We start from the raw sequence: 14,518 nt of genomic DNA, 5'->3' as shown, positions 1-14,518 counted from the left end.
CCCTGCAGACGCCCGTACAAGAGGCCTGCAAACAGGTCCTCACTTCCCGAGCCAAAAAAGGCCTACTTTCGCGAGCTCTCTCATGCTGAGCAAACGTGACGGAAGGGCTGTGTGGAGGGAGCCTTGATGTTCTGGGCAGTGTGAGAGCCCTAGGCATACACGTGCACCCAGCGGCCATTGCCCCTGCAAACTGACTTCCCAGGCAGCACTTCCCAGGACAATGTGACTTTCAGCTTGAAGGCGGCAAAGCAGGCGGTCTTCCTTGGAGGGAGGAAAGGCAGACCCACAGACTGTGTTTTTAGGCCTCCCTCGCACAGCCATTGTTGGGCTCTGCAGACGCCAGTAGAAGAGGCCTGCAAACAGGTCCTCACTTCCCGAGCCAAGAAAGGCCTAGTTTCGTAGGCTCTTTACTGCAGAGCTAACGTGAGGAAAGAGCTGTGTGGAGGGAACCTTGATGTATGTTCTGGGCAGTGTGGGAGCCCTAGGCATACACGTGCACCCAGCGGCCATTGCCCCTGCAAACTGACTTCCCAGGTAGCACTTCCTAGCCCGATGTGACTTTCAGCCAGAAGGCGGCCGGGTAGGCTCTCTTCCTTGGAGGGAGGAAAGGCAGCCCCTGAGAGAGCGTTTTCATGCCCCCAGTACGCAGGCAACGTGGGGCTCTTGAGAGGCCCGACCCATACTGCTGCGAGCAGGTCCTCACTTCCCGAGCCAGGAAAGGCCTAGTCTCGCGAGCTCTCTCCTGCAGAGCTAACGTGACGGAAGAGCTTTGTGGAGGGAGCCTTGATGTTCCCGGGCAGTGTGGGAGGCCTAGCTGTAATCGTGCAGCCAGCAGCCATGGCCCCTGAAAATTGACTTCCCAGGTAGCACTTCCCAGCACAATGTGACTTGCAGCTTGAAGGCGGCCGAGCAGGCGGTCTTCCTCGGAGGGAGGAAAGGCAGACCCACAGACGGTGTTTTTAGGCCTCCTTCGCACAGCAAGTGTTGGGCTCTGCAGACTCCAGTACAAGTGGACTGCAAACAGGTCCTCACCTCCCGAGCCAAGAAAGGCCTAGTTTCGTGAGCTCTTTACTGCAGAGCTAACGTGAGGGAAGAGCTGTGTGGAGGGAACCTTGATGTTCTGGGCAGTGTGGGAGCCCTAGGCATACACGTGCACCCAGCGGCCATTGGCCTTGAAAACTGACTTCCCAACTAGCACTTCCCAGTCCGATGTGCCTTTCAGCTTGAAGGCGGCCAAGCAGGCGGTCTTCCTTGGAGGGAGGAAAGGCAGACCCACAGACGGTGTTTTTAGGCCTCCTTCGCACAGCAAGGGTTGGGCTCTGCAGACTCCAGTACAAGTGGACTGCAAACAGGTCCTCACCTCCCGAGCCAAGAAAGGCCTAGTTTCGTGAGCTCTTTACTGCAGAGCTAACGTGAAGGAAGAGCTGTGTGGAGGGAACCTTGATGTTCTGGGCAGTGTGGGAGCCATAGGCATACACATGCACCCAGCGGCCATTGCCGGTGAAAACTGACTTCGCATCTAGCACTTCCCAGCCCAAGGTGACTGTCAGCTTGAAGGCGGCCGAGCAGGCTCTCTTCCTTGGAGGGAGGAAAGGCAGCCCCAGAGACTGTGTTTTTATGCCTGCCTCGCACAGCAAGTGTGGGGCTCTGCAGATGACAGTACAAGAGGCCTGCAAACAGGTCCTCACTTCCCGAGCCAAAAAAGGCCTACTTTCGCGAGCTCTCTCATGCTGAGCAAACGTGACGGAAGGGCTGTGTGGAGGGAGCCTTGATGTTCTGGGCAGTGTGAGAGCCCTAGGCATACACGTGCACCCAGCGGCCATTGCCCCTGCAAACTGACTTCCCAGGCAGCACTTCCCAGGACAATGTGACTTTCAGCTTGAAGGCGGCAAAGCAGGCGGTCTTCCTTGGAGGGAGGAAAGGCAGACCCACAGACTGTGTTTTTAGGCCTCCCTCGCACAGCCATTGTTGGGCTCTGCAGACGCCAGTAGAAGAGGCCTGCAAACAGGTCCTCACTTCCCGAGCCAAGAAAGGCCTAGTTTCGTGAGCTCTTTACTGCAGAGCTAACGTGAGGAAAGAGCTGTGTAGAGGGAACCTTGATGTATGTTCTGGGCAGTGTGGGAGCCCTAGGCATACACGTGCACCCAGCGGCCATTGCCCCTGAAAACAGTCTTCCCAAATAGCACTTCCTAGCCCGATGTGACTTTCAGCCAGAAGGTGACCGGGTAGGCTCTCTTCCTTGGAGGGAGGAAAGGCAGCCCCAGAGACTGTGTTTTTATGCCTCCCTCGCACAGCAAGTGCGGGGCTCTGCAGACCTCCGTACAAGAGTCCTGCAAACAGGTCCTCACTTCCCGAGCCAGGAAAGGCCTAGTTGCGCGAGCTCTCTCCTGCAGAGCTAACGTGATGGAAGAGCTGTGTGGAGGGAGCCTTGATGTTCTCGGGCAGTGTGGGAAGCCTAGCTGTAAACGTGCAGCCAGCGGCGATGGGACCTGCAAACTGACTTCCCAGGTAGCACTTCCCAGCCCAATGTGACTGTCAGCTTCAAGGCAGCCGAGCAGGCTGTCTTCCTTGGAGGAAGGAAAGGCAGCCCCAGAGATTGGGTTTTTAGGCTTCGCTCGCACAGCAAGCGTGGTGCCCTGCAGACGCCCGTACAAGAGGCCTGCAAACAGGTCCTCACTTCCCGAGCCAAAAAAGGCCTACTTTCGCGAGCTCTCTCATGCTGAGCAAACGTGACGGAAGGGCTGTGTGGAGGGAGCCTTGATGTTCTGGGCAGTGTGAGAGCCCTAGGCATACACGTGCACCCAGCGGCCATTGCCCCTGCAAACTGACTTCCCAGGCAGCACTTCCCAGGACAATGTGACTTTCAGCTTGAAGGCGGCAAAGCAGGCGGTCTTCCTTTGAGGGAGGAAAGGCAGACCCACAGACTGTGTTTTTAGGCCTCCCTCGCACAGCCATTGTTGGGCTCTGCAGACGCCAGTAGAAGAGGCCTGCAAACAGGTCCTCACTTCCCGAGCCAAGAAAGGCCTAGTTTCGTGAGCTCTTTACTGCAGAGCTAACGTGAGGAAAGAGCTGTGTGGAGGGATCCTTGATGTATGTTCTGGGCAGTGTGGGAGCCCTAGGCATACACGTGCACCCAGCGGCCATTGCCCCTGCAAACTGACTTCCCAGGTAGCACTTCCTAGCCCGATGTGACTTTCAGCCAGAAGGCGGCCGGGTAGGCTCTCTTCCTTGGAGGGAGGAAAGGCAGCCCCTGAGAGAGCGTTTTCATGCCCCCAGTACGCAGGCAACGTGGGGCTCTTGAGAGGCCCGACCCATACTGCTGCGAGCAGGTCCTCACTTCCCGAGCCAGGAAAGGCCTAGTCTCGCGAGCTCTCTCCTGCAGAGCTAACGTGACGGAAGAGCTTTGTGGAGGGAGCCTTGATGTTCCCGGGCAGTGTGGGAGGCCTAGCTGTAATCGTGCAGCCAGCAGCCATGGCCCCTGAAAATTGACTTCCCAGGTAGCACTTCCCAGCACAATGTGACTTGCAGCTTGAAGGCGGCCGAGCAGGCGGTCTTCCTCGGAGGGAGGAAAGGCAGACCCACAGACGGTGTTTTTAGGCCTCCTTCGCACAGCAAGGGTTGGGCTCTGCAGACTCCAGTACAAGTGGACTGCAAACAGGTCCTCACCTCCCGAGCCAAGAAAGGCCTAGTTTCGTGAGCTCTTTACTGCAGAGCTAACGTGAGGGAAGAGCTGTGTGGAGGGAACCTTGATGTTCTGGGCAGTGTGGGAGCCCTAGGCATACACGTGCACCCAGCGGCCATTGGCCTTGAAAACTGACTTCCCAACTAGCACTTCCCAGTCCGATGTGCCTTTCAGCTTGAAGGCGGCCAAGCAGGCGGTCTTCCTTGGAGGGAGGAAAGGCAGACCCACAGACGGTGTTTTTAGGCCTCCTTCGCACAGCAAGGGTTGGGCTCTGCAGACTCCAGTACAAGTGGACTGCAAACAGGTCCTCACCTCCCGAGCCAAGAAAGGCCTAGTTTCGTGAGCTCTTTACTGCAGAGCTAACGTGAAGGAAGAGCTGTGTGGAGGGAACCTTGATGTTCTGGGCAGTGTGGGAGCCATAGGCATACACATGCACCCAGCGGCCATTGCCGGTGAAAACTGACTTCGCATCTAGCACTTCCCAGCCCAAGGTGACTGTCAGCTTGAAGGCGGCCGAGCAGGCTCTCTTCCTTGGAGGGAGGAAAGGCAGCCCCAGAGACTGTGTTTTTATGCCTGCCTCGCACAGCAAGTGTGGGGCTCTGCAGATGACAGTACAAGAGGCCTGCAAACAGGTCCTCACTTCCTGAGCCAAGAAAGGCCTAGTTTCGGGAGCTCTTTCCTGCTGAGCAAACGTGACGGAAGGGCTATGTGGAGGGAGCCTTGATGTTCCCGGGCAGTGTGGGAGGCCTAGCTGTAAACGTGCAGCCAGCGGCCATTGGCCCCTGAAAACTGACTTCGCAACTAGCACTTCCCAGTCCGATGTGCCTTTCAGCTTGAAGGCGGCCAAGCAGGCGGTCTTCCTTGGAGGGAGGAAAGGCAGACCCACAGACGGTGTTTTTAGGTCTCCTTCGCACAGCAAGGGTTGGGCTCTGCAGACTCCAGTACAAGTGGACTGCAAACAGGTCCTCACTTCCCGAGCCAAGAAAGGCCTAGTTTCGTGAGCTCCTTACTGCAGAGCTAACGTAAGGGAAGAGCTGTGTGGAGGGAACCTTGAGGTTCTTGGCAGTATGGGAGCCCTAGGCATACAGGGGCACCCAGCGGCCATTGGCCCTGAAAACTGACTTCCCAACTAGCACTTCTCAGACCAACGTGACTGTCAGCTTGAAGGCGGCCGAGCAGGCTCTCTTCCTTGGACGCAGAAAAGGCAGCCCCAGAGATTGGGTTTTTAGGCCTCCCTCGCACAGCAAGCGTGGGGCTCAGCAGACACCAGTACAAGAGGCCGGCAAAAAGGTCCTCACTTCTCGAGCCAAGAAAGGCCTAGTTTCGCGATCTCTCTCCTGCAGAGCTAACGTGACGGAAGAGCTGTGTGGAGGGAACCTTGATGTTCTGGGCAGTGTGGGAGCCCTAGGCATACACGTGCACCCAGCGGCCATTGCCCCTGAAAACAGTCTTCCCAAATAGCACTTCCAAGCCCGATGTGACTTTCAGCCAGAAGGTGACCGGGTAGGCTCTCTTCCTTGGAGGGAGGAAAGGCAGCCCCAGGGACTGTGTTTTTATGCCTCCCTCGCACAGCAAGTGCGGGGCTCTGCAGACGTCCGTACAAGAGTCCTGCAAACAGGTCCTCACTTCCCGAGCCAGGAAAGGCCTAGTTGCGCGAGCTCTCTCCTGCAGAGCTAACGTGATGGAAGAGCTGTGTGGAGGGAGCCTTGATGTTCTCGGGCAGTGTGGGAAGCCTAGCTGTAAACGTGCAGCCAGCGGCGATTGGCCCTGCAAACTGACTTCCCAGGTAGCACTTCCCAGCCCAATGTGACTGTCAGCTTCAAGGCGGCCGAGCAGGCTGTCTTCCTTGGAGGGAGGAAAGGCAGCCCCAGAGATTGGGTTTTTAGGCTTCGCTCGCACAGCAAGCGTGGTGCCCTGCAGACGCCCGTACAAGAGGCCTGCAAACAGGTCCTCACTTCCCGAGCCAAAAAAGGCCTACTTTCGCGAGCTCTCTCATGCTGAGCAAACGTGACGGAAGGGCTGTGTGGAGGGAGCCTTGATGTTCTGGGCAGTGTGAGAGCCCTAGGCATACACGTGCACCCAGCGGCCTTTGGCCTTGAAAACTGACTTCCCAACTAGCACTTCCCAGTCCGATGTGCCTTTCAGCTTGAAGGCGGCCAAGCAGGCGGTCTTCCTTGGAGGGAGGAAAGGCAGACCCACAGACGGTGTTTTTAGGCCTCCTTCGCACAGCAAGGGTTGGGCTCTGCAGACTCCAGTACAAGTGGACTGCAAACAGGTCCTCACCTCCCGAGCCAAGAAAGGCCTAGTTTCGTGAGCTCTTTACTGCAGAGCTAACGTGAAGGAAGAGCTGTGTGGAGGGAACCTTGATGTTCTGGGCAGTGTGGGAGCCATAGGCATACACATGCACCCAGCGGCCATTGCCGGTGAAAACTGACTTCGCAACTAGCACTTCCCAGCCCAAGGTGACTGTCAGCTTGAAGGCGGCCGAGCAGGCTCTCTTCCTTGGAGGGAGGAAAGGCAGCCCCAGAGACTGTGTTTTTATGCCTGCCTCGCACAGCAAGTGTGGGGCTCTGCAGATGACAGTACAAGAGGCCTGCAAACAGGTCCTCACTTCCCGAGCCAAAAAAGGCCTACTTTCGCGAGCTCTCTCATGCTGAGCAAACGTGACGGAAGGGCTGTGTGGAGGGAGCCTTGATGTTCTGGGCAGTGTGAGAGCCCTAGGCATACACGTGCACCCAGCGGCCATTGCCCCTGCAAACTGACTTCCCAGGCAGCACTTCCCAGGACAATGTGACTTTCAGCTTGAAGGCGGCAAAGCAGGCGGTCTTCCTTGGAGGGAGGAAAGGCAGACCCACAGACTGTGTTTTTAGGCCTCCCTCGCACAGCCATTGTTGGGCTCTGCAGACGCCAGTAGAAGAGGCCTGCAAACAGGTCCTCACTTCCCGAGCCAAGAAAGGCCTAGTTTCGTGAGCTCTTTACTGCAGAGCTAACGTGAGGAAAGAGCTGTGTGGAGGGAACCTTGATGTATGTTCTGGGCAGTGTGGGAGCCCTAGGCATACACGTGCACCCAGCGGCCATTGCCCCTGCAAACTGACTTCCCAGGTAGCACTTCCTAGCCCGATGTGACTTTCAGCCAGAAGGCGGCCGGGTAGGCTCTCTTCCTTGGAGGGAGGAAAGGCAGCCCCTGAGAGAGCGTTTTCATGCCCCCAGTACGCAGGCAACGTGGGGCTCTTGAGAGGCCCGACCCATACTGCTGCGAGCAGGTCCTCACTTCCCGAGCCAGGAAAGGCCTAGTCTCGCGAGCTCTCTCCTGCAGAGCTAACGTGACGGAAGAGCTTTGTGGAGGGAGCCTTGATGTTCCCGGGCAGTGTGGGAGGCCTAGCTGTAATCGTGCAGCCAGCAGCCATGGCCCCTGAAAATTGACTTCCCACGTAGCACTTCCCAGCACAATGTGACTTGCAGCTTGAAGGCGGCCGAGCAGGCGGTCTTCCTCGGAGGGAGGAAAGGCAGACCCACAGACGGTGTTTTTAGGCCTCCTTCGCACAGCAAGGGTTGGGCTCTGCAGACTCCAGTACAAGTGGACTGCAAACAGGTCCTCACCTCCCGAGCCAAGAAAGGCCTAGTTTCGTGAGCTCTTTACTGCAGAGCTAACGTGAGGGAAGAGCTGTGTGGAGGGAACCTTGATGTTCTGGGCAGTGTGGGAGCCCTAGGCATACACGTGCACCCAGCGGCCATTGGCCTTGAAAACTGACTTCCCAACTAGCACTTCCCAGTCCGATGTGCCTTTCAGCTTGAAGGCGGCCAAGCAGGCGGTCTTCCTTGGAGGGAGGAAAGGCAGACCCACAGACGGTGTTTTTAGGCCTCCTTCGCACAGCAAGGGTTGGGCTCTGCAGACTCCAGTACAAGTGGACTGCAAACAGGTCCTCACTTCCCGAGCCAAGAAAGGCCTAGTTTCGTGAGCTCCTTACTGCAGAGCTAACGTAAGGGAAGAGCTGTGTGGAGGGAACCTTGAGGTTCTTGGCAGTATGGGAGCCCTAGGCATACAGGGGCACCCAGCGGCCATTGGCCCTGAAAACTGACTTCCCAACTAGCACTTCTCAGACCAATGTGACTGTCAGCTTGAAGGCGGCCGAGCAGGCTCTCTTCCTTGGACGCAGAAAAGGCAGCCCCAGAGATTGGGTTTTTAGGCCTCCCTCGCACAGCAAGCGTGGGGCTCAGCAGACACCAGTACAAGAGGCCGGCAAACAGGTCCTCACTTCCCGAGCCAAGAAAGGCCTAGTTTCGCGATCTCTCTCCTGCAGAGCTAACGTGACGGAAGAGCTGTGTGGAGGGAACCTTGATGTTCTGGGCAGTGTGGGAGCCCTAGGCATACACGTGCACCCAGCGGCCATTGCCCCTGAAAACAGTCTTCCCAAATAGCACTTCCAAGCCCGATGTGACTTTCAGCCAGAAGGTGACCGGGTAGGCTCTCTTCCTTGGAGGGAGGAAAGGCAGCCCCAGAGACTGTGTTTTTATGCCTCCCTCGCACAGCAAGTGCGGGGCTCTGCAGACGTCCGTACAAGAGTCCTGCAAACAGGTCCTCACTTCCCGAGCCAGGAAAGGCCTAGTTTCGCGAGCTCTCTCCTGCAGAGCTAACGTGATGGAAGAGCTGTGTGGAGGGAGCCTTGATGTTCTCGGGCAGTGTGGGAAGCCTAGCTGTAAACGTGCAGCCAGCGGCGATGGGCCCTGCAAACTGACTTCCCAGGTAGCACTTCCCAGCCCAATGTGACTGTCAGCTTCAAGGCGGCCGAGCAGGCTGTCTTCCTTGGAGGGAGGAAAGGCAGCCCCAGAGATTGGGTTTTTAGGCTTCACTCGCACAGCAAGCGTGGTGCCCTGCAGACGCCCGTACAAGAGGCCTGCAAACAGGTCCTCACTTCCCGAGCCAAAAAAGGCCTACTTTCGCGAGCTCTCTCATGCTGAGCAAACGTGACGGAAGGGCTGTGTGGAGGGAGCCTTGATGTTCTGGGCAGTGTGAGAGCCCTAGGCATACACGTGCACCCAGCGGCCATTGCCCCTGCAAACTGACTTCCCAGGCAGCACTTCCCAGGACAATGTGACTTTCAGCTTGAAGGCGGCAAAGCAGGCGGTCTTCCTTGGAGGGAGCAAAGGCAGACCCACAGACTGTGTTTTTAGGCCTCCCTCGCACAGCCATTGTTGGGCTCTGCAGACGCCAGTAGAAGAGGCCTGCAAACAGGTCCTCACTTCCCGAGCCAAGAAAGGCCTAGTTTCGTAGGCTCTTTACTGCAGAGCTAACGTGAGGAAAGAGCTGTGTGGAGGGAACCTTGATGTATGTTCTGGGCAGTGTGGGAGCCCTAGGCATACACGTGCACCCAGCGGCCATTGCCCCTGCAAACTGACTTCCCAGGTAGCACTTCCTAGCCCGATGTGACTTTCAGCCAGAAGGCGGCCGGGTAGGCTCTCTTCCTTGGAGGGAGGAAAGGCAGCCCCTGAGAGAGCGTTTTCATGCCCCCAGTACGCAGGCAACGTGGGGCTCTTGAGAGGCCCGACCCATACTGCTGCGAGCAGGTCCTCACTTCCCGGGCCAGGAAAGGCCTAGTCTCGCGAGCTCTCTCCTGCAGAGCTAACGTGACGGAAGAGCTTTGTGGAGGGAGCCTTGATGTTCCCGGGCAGTGTGGGAGGCCTAGCTGTAATCGTGCAGCCAGCAGCCATGGCCCCTGAAAATTGACTTCCCACGTAGCACTTCCCAGCACAATGTGACTTGCAGCTTGAAGGCGGCCGAGCAGGCGGTCTTCCTCGGAGGGAGGAAAGGCAGACCCACAGACGGTGTTTTTAGGCCTCCTTCGCACAGCAAGGGTTGGGCTCTGCAGACTCCAGTACAAGTGGACTGCAAACAGGTCCTCACCTCCCGAGCCAAGAAAGGCCTAGTTTCGTGAGCTCTTTACTGCAGAGCTAACGTGAGGGAAGAGCTGTGTGGAGGGAACCTTGATGTTCTGGGCAGTGTGGGAGCCCTAGGCATACACGTGCACCCAGCGGCCATTGGCCTTGAAAACTGACTTCCCAACTAGCACTTCCCAGTCCGATGTGCCTTTCAGCTTGAAGGCGGCCAAGCAGGCGGTCTTCCTTGGAGGGAGGAAAGGCAGACCCACAGACGGTGTTTTTAGGCCTCCTTCGCACAGCAAGGGTTGGGCTCTGCAGACTCCAGTACAAGTGGACTGCAAACAGGTCCTCACCTCCCGAGCCAAGAAAGGCCTAGTTTCGTGAGCTCTTTACTGCAGAGCTAACGTGAAGGAAGAGCTGTGTGGAGGGAACCTTGATGTTCTGGGCAGTGTGGGAGCCATAGGCATACACATGCACCCAGCGGCCATTGCCGGTGAAAACTGACTTCGCATCTAGCACTTCCCAGCCCAAGGTGACTGTCAGCTTGAAGGCGGCCGAGCAGGCTCTCTTCCTTGGAGGGAGGAAAGGCAGCCCCAGAGACTGTGTTTTTATGCCTGCCTCGCACATCAAGTGTGGGGCTCTGCAGATGACAGTACAAGAGGCCTGCAAACAGGTCCTCACTTCCTGAGCCAAGAAAGGCCTAGTTTCGGGAGCTCTTTCCTGATGAGCAAACGTGACGGAAGGGCTATGTGGAGGGAGCGTTGATGTTCCCGGGCAGTGTGGGAGGCCTAGCTGTAAATGTGCAGCCAGCGGCCATTGGCACCTGAAAACTGACTTCGCAACTAGCACTTCCCAGTCCGATGTGCCTTTCAGCTTGAAGGCGGCCAAGCAGGCGGTCTTCCTTGGAGGGAGGAAAGGCAGACCCACAGACGGTGTTTTTAGGCCTCCTTCGCACAGCAAGGGTTGGGCTCTGCAGACTCCAGTACAAGTGGACTGCAAACAGGTCCTCACTTCCCGAGCCAAGAAAGGCCTAGTTTCGTGAGCTCCTTACTGCAGAGCTAACGTAAGGGAAGAGCTGTGTGGAGGGAACCTTGAGGTTCTTGGCAGTATGGGAGCCCTAGGCATACAGGGGCACCCAGCGGCCATTGGCCCTGAAAACTGACTTCCCAACTAGCACTTCTCAGACCAATGTGACTGTCAGCTTGAAGGCGGCCGAGCAGGCTCTCTTCCTTGGACGCAGAAAAGGCAGCCCCAGAGATTGGGTTTTTAGGCCTCCCTCGCACAGCAAGCGTGGGGCTCAGCAGACACCAGTACAAGAGGCCGGCAAACAGGTCCTCACTTCCCGAGCCAAGAAAGGCCTAGTTTGGCGATCTCTCTCCTGCAGAGCTAACGTGACGGAAGAGCTGTGTGGAGGGAACCTTGATGTTCTGGGCAGTGTGGGAGCCCTAGGCATACACGTGCACCCAGCGGCCATTGCCCCTGAAAACAGTCTTCCCAAATAGCACTTCCAAGCCCGATGTGACTTTCAGCCAGAAGGTGACCGGGTAGGCTCTCTTCCTTGGAGGGAGGAAAGGCAGCCCCAGAGACTGTGTTTTTATGCCTCCCTCGCACAGCAAGTGCGGGGCTCTGCAGACGTCCGTACAAGAGTCCTGCAAACAGGTCCTCACTTCCCGAGCCAGGAAAGGCCTAGTTTCGCGAGCTCTCTCCTGCAGAGCTAACGTGATGGAAGAGCTGTGTGGAGGGAGCCTTGATGTTCTCGGGCAGTGTGGGAAGCCTAGCTGTAAACGTGCAGCCAGCGGCGATGGGCCCTGCAAACTGACTTCCCAGGTAGCACTTCCCAGCCCAATGTGACTGTCAGCTTCAAGGCGGCCGAGCAGGCTGTCTTCCTTGGAGGGAGGAAAGGCAGCCCCAGAGATTGGGTTTTTAGGCTTCGCTCGCACAGCAAGCGTGGTGCCCTGCAGACGCCCGTACAAGAGGCCTGCAAACAGGTCCTCACTTCCCGAGCCAAAAAAGGCCTACTTTCGCGAGCTCTCTCATGCTGAGCAAACGTGACGGAAGGGCTGTGTGGAGGGAGCCTTGATGTTCTGGGCAGTGTGAGAGCCCTAGGCATACACGTGCACCCAGCGGCCATTGCCCCTGCAAACTGACTTCCCAGGCAGCACTTCCCAGGACAATGTGACTTTCAGCTTGAAGGCGGCAAAGCAGGCGGTCTTCCTTGGAGGGAGGAAAGGCAGACCCACAGACTGTGTTTTTAGGCCTCCCTCGCACAGCCATTGTTGGGCTCTGCAGACGCCAGTAGAAGAGGCCTGCAAACAGGTCCTCACTTCCCGAGCCAAGAAAGGCCTAGTTTCGTAGGCTCTTTACTGCAGAGCTAACGTGAGGAAAGAGCTGTGTGGAGGGAACCTTGATGTATGTTCTGGGCAGTGTGGGAGCCCTAGGCATACACGTGCACCCAGCGGCCATTGCCCCTGCAAACTGACTTCCCAGGTAGCACTTCCTAGCCCGATGTGACTTTCAGCCAGAAGGCGGCCGGGTAGGCTCTCTTCCTTGGAGGGAGGAAAGGCAGCCCCTGAGAGAGCGTTTTCATGCCCCCAGTACGCAGGCAACGTGGGGCTCTTGAGAGGCCCGACCCATACTGCTGCGAGCAGGTCCTCACTTCCCGAGCCAGGAAAGGCCTAGTCTCGCGAGCTCTCTCCTGCAGAGCTAACGTGACGGAAGAGCTTTGTGGAGGGAGCCTTGATGTTCCCGGGCAGTGTGGGAGGCCTAGCTGTAATCGTGCAGCCAGCAGCCATGGCCCCTGAAAATTGACTTCCCAGGTAGCACTTCCCAGCACAATGTGACTTGCAGCTTGAAGGCGGCCGAGCAGGCGGTCTTCCTCGGAGGGAGGAAAGGCAGACCCACAGACGGTGTTTTTAGGCCTCCTTCGCACAGCAAGTGTTGGGCTCTGCAGACTCCAGTACAAGTGGACTGCAAACAGGTCCTCACCTCCCGAGCCAAGAAAGGCCTAGTTTCGTGAGCTCTTTACTGCAGAGCTAACGTGAGGGAAGAGCTGTGTGGAGGGAACCTTGATGTTCTGGGCAGTGTGGGAGCCCTAGGCATACACGTGCACCCAGCGGCCATTGGCCTTGAAAACTGACTTCCCAACTAGCACTTCCCAGTCCGATGTGCCTTTCAGCTTGAAGGCGGCCAAGCAGGCGGTCTTCCTTGGAGGGAGGAAAGGCAGACCCACAGACGGTGTTTTTAGGCCTCCTTCGCACAGCAAGGGTTGGGCTCTGCAGACTCCAGTACAAGTGGACTGCAAACAGGTCCTCACCTCCCGAGCCAAGAAAGGCCTAGTTTCGTGAGCTCTTTACTGCAGAGCTAACGTGAAGGAAGAGCTGTGTGGAGGGAACCTTGATGTTCTGGGCAGTGTGGGAGCCATAGGCATACACATGCACCCAGCGGCCATTGCCGGTGAAAACTGACTTCGCATCTAGCACTTCCCAGCCCAAGGTGACTGTCAGCTTGAAGGCGGCCGAGCAGGCTCTCTTCCTTGGAGGGAGGAAAGGCAGCCCCAGAGACTGTGTTTTTATGCCTGCCTCGCACAGCAAGTGTGGGGCTCTGCAGATGACAGTACAAGAGGCCTGCAAACAGGTCCTCACTTCCTGAGCCAAGAAAGGCCTAGTTTCGGGAGCTCTTTCCTGCTGAGCAAACGTGACGGAAGGGCTATGTGGAGGGAGCCTTGATGTTCCCGGGCAGTGTGGGAGGCCTAGCTGTAAACGTGCAGCCAGCGGCCATTGGCCCCTGAAAACTGACTTCGCAACTAGCACTTCCCAGTCCGATGTGCCTTTCAGCTTGAAGGCGGCCAAGCAGGCGGTCTTCCTTGGAGGGAGGAAAGGCAGACCCACAGACGGTGTTTTTAGGTCTCCTTCGCACAGCAAGGGTTGGGCTCTGCAGACTCCAGTACAAGTGGACTGCAAACAGGTCCTCACTTCCCGAGCCAAGAAAGGCCTAGTTTCGTGAGCTCCTTACTGCAGAGCTAACGTAAGGGAAGAGCTGTGTGGAGGGAACCTTGAGGTTCTTGGCAGTATGGGAGCCCTAGGCATACAGGGGCACCCAGCGGCCATTGGCCCTGAAAACTGACTTCCCAACTAGCACTTCTCAGACCAACGTGACTGTCAGCTTGAAGGCGGCCGAGCAGGCTCTCTTCCTTGGACGCAGAAAAGGCAGCCCCAGAGATTGGGTTTTTAGGCCTCCCTCGCACAGCAAGCGTGGGGCTCAGCAGACACCAGTACAAGAGGCCGGCAAAAAGGTCCTCACTTCTCGAGCCAAGAAAGGCCTAGTTTCGCGATCTCTCTCCTGCAGAGCTAACGTGACGGAAGAGCTGTGTGGAGGGAACCTTGATGTTCTGGGCAGTGTGGGAGCCCTAGGCATACACGTGCACCCAGCGGCCATTGCCCCTGAAAACAGTCTTCCCAAATAGCACTTCCAAGCCCGATGTGACTTTCAGCCAGAAGGTGACCGGGTAGGCTCTCTTCCTTGGAGGGAGGAAAGGCAGCCCCAGGGACTGTGTTTTTATGCCTCCCTCGCACAGCAAGTGCGGGGCTCTGCAGACGTCCGTACAAGAGTCCTGCAAACAGGTCCTCACTTCCCGAGCCAGGAAAGGCCTAGTTGCGCGAGCTCTCTCCTGCAGAGCTAACGTGATGGAAGAGCTGTGTGGAGGGAGCCTTGATGTTCTCGGGCAGTGTGGGAAGCCTAGCTGTAAACGTGCAGCCAGCGGCGATTGGCCCTGCAAACTGACTTCCCAGGTAGCACTTCCCAGCCCAATGTGACTGTCAGCTTCAAGGCGGCCGAGCAGGCTGTCTTCCTTGGAGGGAGGAAAGGCAGCCCCAGAGATTGGGTTTTTAGGCTTCGCTCGCACAGCAAGCGTGGTGCCCTGCAGACGCCCGTACAAGAGGCCTGCAAACAGGTCCTCACTTC

The sequence above is a fragment of the Giraffa tippelskirchi genome, chromosome 1 (genome assembly GCF_054371585.1).
Source record: "Giraffa tippelskirchi isolate mGirTip1 chromosome 1, T2T-mGirTip1v1.2.pri, whole genome shotgun sequence".
In the NCBI taxonomy this organism is placed as follows: domain Eukaryota; kingdom Metazoa; phylum Chordata; class Mammalia; order Artiodactyla; family Giraffidae; genus Giraffa; species Giraffa tippelskirchi.
The sequence above is the reverse complement of the archived record's forward strand: the minus strand, read 5'-3'. Positions refer to the sequence as shown.